Source organism: Aquarana catesbeiana, linkage group LG12, assembly GCF_042186555.1.
Source record: "Aquarana catesbeiana isolate 2022-GZ linkage group LG12, ASM4218655v1, whole genome shotgun sequence".
Taxonomy (NCBI): Eukaryota; Metazoa; Chordata; class Amphibia; order Anura; family Ranidae; genus Aquarana; species Aquarana catesbeiana.
The window spans coordinates 35063589-35069611 of NC_133335.1; positions in this window are offsets into that span (position 1 = coordinate 35063589).

The following is a 6023-nucleotide window of genomic DNA, read 5'->3' on the forward strand; positions in this document are numbered from 1 at the left end:
CATCCAAAAATTAAATTAACAATTAACAACAAACATACAAATTTCAATACATATATTATGAATTTGCAATAAACAAATCCAATTGTCAAATAAAGAGATAGAAGAGGAGAGAGAAGGAGAGGAGAGAGAAGGAGAGAAGGAGAGGAGAGAGAAGGAGAGAAGAGAGAAGGAGAGAAGGAGAGAGAGAGAGAAAAAGAGAGAAAAGGAGAGAGAAGAAAGAAAAAGAGAGAGAGAGAAAGAAGAGAGAGAAAGAAAGAGAGAAAGAGAGGAGAAAGAGAGAAAGAGAGAAAGAGAGAGGAGAGGAGAGGAGAGGAGAGAAGAGAGAGAGAGAAAAAAAGAGAGAAAGAAAGAGAAAGAATGAGAAGAGAGAGGAGAGGAGGGAGAGAGATGGCAAAGGAGAGAGAAAAGGGAGAAGAGAGGGAAAGAAGAGGAGAGAGAGAGATAAAAAGAAAGAAAGAAAAATACAGACAATAAGCACCAAATTACATGTGAAATAACTGACACACACAAAAAATTAAATATAATATGGATTTGAAATCCTCAAATCCAATTGTTCTATAGAAAAAAACGAGAGAAAGATTTTTTAGAGAATAGAGTAGGGAGGGGGGTAGTAAGGATGATGGAGGAGGGGTGGCGATTAGTAAAGAAGAGGTAAGGGTAGAGGATATTAAGGATGGGGGAGTAAGGATGAGGGTGGTGTAGAGTAACTATGAGGGAGGTTTGTGGTAGTAAAGATGAGGCAATAGTAAGGATAAGAGATGCGTGAGTAAGGATGAGAAGTAGGGGGGGGGGGGTGTGAAGCATGAATGATAGAGGGGGGTATTAGTAAGCATGAGGCAGGGGAGTAGTAAAGCAGATGCACAAGTACGGTTTGAGGGGGTGTAGTTTTGGGTGGGGGGGGGGGTTGTGTTGTAAGTGTTATATGTAAAAAGGGGGGGGGGGGTGTGGAATGATGGAGGGATGGGGTGGTACAGAAGGGAAGGGGGGTGGGAATGACAAAGGGAGGGCGGAGGTGATGTGAAGTTACAAGGAGGGAAGAAAAGTGAAGTGCATAGATTTGAAAAACATTAAAAATATCAATTGATAGATGGTAATATGATCATATTTTTGGCATGGTTTTGAATAACCAATTCCACTTGTCTTTTCAATCTATGGGATAAAAAATAAATAATTATTAAAAATATAAAAACAAATACATTTCACATATACATTTTGATTAAATTTTAATATATATATATATATATATATATATATATATATATATATATATATATATATATATATATCTATATCTCAATCTCTACCAAAAAATTTTTATACATTACCTGAATGGAAAACAATGTAGACCAAAAAGAGAAGCAGACCAAGAAATATGATCCAAGTTCTTCTGTATCTGTTAAGTTAAAAACAGTTAAAATTAAATTTAAAATGAAAAATGGTTTTTAAAATGTTTACATTATTATTGACAATATGCCTAACATTTTTGCAATACAGACAATAACAATTAGAAACAGGCAAAAAATTTTTTTTATAACATACCTTCAAATTTAATACAGCTTTTGATGGCTATAAAAAAAAAAAATATATTTTTCAGTTCAAAATAAAATAACTATGCAATATGATTATAAATTAATATATATACACATACACACATACATATATATATATATATATATATATATATATATATATATATATACATATACACACACATATACATACACACACACACAAACAAATTATTTTAACATAAAAATAGTATACGTTATTAAACAAACAAAAAAAAAAATGTTGTAATTAAATAAAATAAAAAAACAAACAAAAAAAAAAAAAACATAACTTTATATTGCTGATATTACATAAAAAAAAAATATCTTTCGCTTTTTATACACAATTACAATATTTATATATATTACAATTTACTAAATACTTTCCTTAGTAAAATAAAATAAAAAATTATTAAAAAATAAATAATTTAAATAGACAACAAAAAATTTTATGTTTAAAAAAAAAAAAAAAATTGGATAACAAAATAGATATAAAAATTCTACTGTAATAACCATTACTATAAAACTAGCTATATTATATTTAAAAACAGAATTTAAAATACATTATACCTATATACAAAGCATTGCAAGTAACAGTATAATTTTAGATTAAAAAAAAATATATAAATAAAGACACTAGGATTACTTACCTTATTGTTTGTGCAGTAGCATATGGTGACAAAGGGGAAAGTATGCCGCGTGTGCTCCGTTCGCCTCGTGTTCTCAGGTAATACTGCTGAATATTACCTGTATGCCCAACCTAAAAATGGAAAAATTTGAAACGCCCTCCAAACGTGGCGGACGTAATGACGTCATTCCTGGTAAAGTCTCGCGAGATTTTGCGGAGGTTATCCGCAATGTCTCCTGGGATGAAAGACAATGAGATCCCAGGAGACATTGCGGGGAACGAAGGATATGACGTCAATACCCGCAAAGTCCACGCCCACAGCCGCAGGGACAGAAACAAAGAAAGACTGATAACGCAAGGTAGGAGAAAAAAAAAAAAAAAAAAGCTCCATATGGCACTCGGTGTTGCTTTTAGAAGCCACCGAGATGCTGATTAAAAAACGGGTGAAGATCCGCTTTAACTGCTTGATATTTCATGCCTCCTATTACAGCATTTGCCTTTGTGTGCTTATATTCATTGTAAAGCCGCGTACACACGATCAGATTTTCCAACGGGAAATGTGTGATAACAGGATGTTGGAGGAAAATCCGACCAATTGTTGTCGGATTTTCCGCGGATGAATGTTGGATGGCAGGTTTTAAAATTTTCCACAGACAAATATGTTTTGTGGGATTTTCCGGGTGTGTGTACACAAGTCCGTTGGACAAAAGTCCAAAGTATAAACACTCATGCTTGGAAGCAAGGACGAGCCAGAAACGGTTGGTCTTGTAAACTAGCGTTCGCAATGGGGAATTATCATTCATGACGTGGCAAATTATGAAATCTCAAAATGCAACACACATTCTCTTCTTCTTTTATGGGATAATAATGAAGCTGTTTTGCTGGTGATACTGATGGAGTTATTGCAAACGCATTTTCAAAGGCTTTTTTTTTCCTAGTGATATCAAGAATAATATTATTATGCTTTTTTTTTTTTTTTTTTTTTTTTTTTTTTGGACAAGCTACCACAACACCATTATCCTGTAGTTTTTAAGATCAAAGATACAACTATGTTGGTGTCAATTGTCAATTTTACATTGTATTTTTTTAAATGTAACTGCCTACTCCCAAACTGTCATTTGAAGTAAAACACATAGTCAAGTATTATTCTCCACAATTTTTTTTATTGTGCAATAAAAAAAGAAAACAAAGAAAATTGGACATGCTATCGTCTTATTCTAGGGGGGTGAGCATAATGGTGAGGAATGGGGTGCTTTTCTCCTGTAGGGAAATTAGTATAGACAAAAATGGGTGTTATGTGTTTTTGTACTGTTCGATAGAAAACAAACTATATGTGGTGGCAAACCTTTATATCCCCCCCTCTTTAAACTGGAGATTCTATACAAACTAATGGAATTCTTAGGGGATAAAGAGGGAATACCGGTGATAATGGTGGGGGATTTTCATGAGGTCTTGGACAGGAGATTGGATGGATTCCCACATGGGATACAGTCAGGTGGGGTCCCTGAGAGCTGTTTAGCCCAATTTATGGAAGAGGTGGGAGTGTGTGATATTTGGAGAGTTCGGAATCCACTGGGGCAGCAGTATTCCTGTTTCTCCAGCTCACACATTACACTGTCTAGAATAGACATGGCCTTTGGTAACGGGGTTGCCCTACCGCTTGTAAAAAACATTCTATACTGGCCGAGGGGGGTGTCGAATCATTCACCTTTAATTCTGACAATTTACACTGGGGGCCAAAAACCCCAGAGAGACTGGAAAATAAGCCCATTCTGGCTGGAATCTATGGGGAGTCGGTCGAGGTATCACTGAAATTGAAAGAATTTTTGTCATTTAATGAAAGTACCGCATCGGTGGGGGGTAGTGTGGGATACCTTGAAGGCATTTCTTAGGGGATTATTAATCCAGCAAATTGCAAAAATCAAGAGGAAATCAAGGGAGTGGGAAGAGAGCATTAGGAGAGAAGTGTTACCAAAGAGATAAAGGTGGTGGCTTATTAGTCAACAGATGTACAAAACCGCTGTTACAAAAAAGGTTGAGAACAAGCGTCTTTTCCAGAAACAATGCACTTTTGCTGAGGGGGAGAGTGTGGGATGCACACTTGCATTCTTGGTAAAAACGAATAACTCCCCATCAGCAATCGCGGCGGTCAGGACAGAAGAGAGAGAAATTTCCTCTCAGACATCTGACATTATAGACGTATTTAGACAATACTACGCAAATTTATATAAATCTAAACTGGGAGAGGAGGCTAGAGAAATGGATAACTTTTTTAGAGGAATGACGGTACCGGTTCTTGCAGAGACGGAAAGGGAAAAATTAGAGGCCCCTATAACATTAGAGGAGCGGCAAAGGACAGTAGCTGGGATGGCCAATCAGAAATCCCCCGGCCCGGATGGACTCCCAATAGAGATCTATAGGCGTTATGGAGAGGTAATTTTCCCAGAGTTGTTAAGGATGTTGGGAGAGGCGGCAGAAGGGGGGAGGTTGCCCTCCTAAATGATGGAAGCCACAATTATAGTATTGCACAAGGAGGGTAAAGATCAGGTGGATACCTATTCTTATAGGCCAATATCATTACTGTGCTTCGACGCCAAAATATTGGCGAGAGTGTTGGCAGCCAAGGGTTAATAAGTGTATACAGACTCTTATACATCCGGACCAATCTGGATTTATTCCCAATAGATCCCTTAGTATCAACATTAGGCAAGTTTATTTGAACTTACAGACCCCATTGGTAAATACGGGCTCACGAGCTGTCTTGTCCTTGGACGCCGCTAAGGCCTTTGACAGCCTGGGGTGGGATTATTTGTGGCGGGTCTTAGAGACATTTGGTTTTGGACCCAAGTATGTGGGCTGGGTAAAAAAACTTTATAATGCTCCACCTGCTAAGATAAAGATTAATAATATACACTCTGAAGAGATTCAGCTTGAGAGAGGGATGAGACAGGGATGTCCCCATCTCCCTTGCTTTTCACTCTCGCGATGGAGCCATTAGCAATTGCGATTAGATCAGCCATGGAGATACAGGGATTTAAGAGGGAAATGGGGGAGGACAGGATCACATTATATGCAGATGACATCTTGTTCTTCCTCGGTGACACTGATTTATCTTTAGAAGAGGTAATGAACATAGTTGACGAATTTGGGCGGTTCTCGGGCCTAGTGATTAACTGGGAAAAATCATCTCTCTTACCCATAGACCCATTGAGAAATTCAGAGTTGCTGCCAATACCCCAATTAAGAGTGGCTGATAGGATGAGGTACTTAGGAATATGGTTGACTAGGGATCCAAGTCAATATATTGTTGATAATTTAGTCCCACTTTTGTGTAGATTTAGGCAAAAGAGTGATATTTGGAACCGTCTCCCCCTTTCAGAGGCAGAGCGTGTCAACCTGATCAAAATGGTCTGGATGCCGCAACTGTTGTATGTACTGCATAACTCTCCAGTCTGGATTGGGCAGGGATGGTTCAAGAAAATAGAAACCCTTTTTAGGGAATTAATATGGAAGAAGGGCCAGGCTAGGATTAGCCTACAAACATTGTAGTTACCAATAGGAGAGGGAGGAATGGCTGTTCCTCATCCACGCAGCTCATTTGCAGAATTTGGGAGGATGTGGCATACTGAGAGGGGGAAATTCATGCCAAAGAATAATGTTACAATGATCTCCTCATGATTTGGTTATAGAAGCATTGATAGGCGGTGCTGGGAGAGGGAGGGGGATAAGAAAGGTGATGCACAAGTAGGATCACAATTGACATAATCACAATTTTGGGTAGGGGTACTGGTGTGAAAGAGAAGGGGGGAGGGGGGGTTGATTGAAAACTTATATAGTAGTCGGACCTC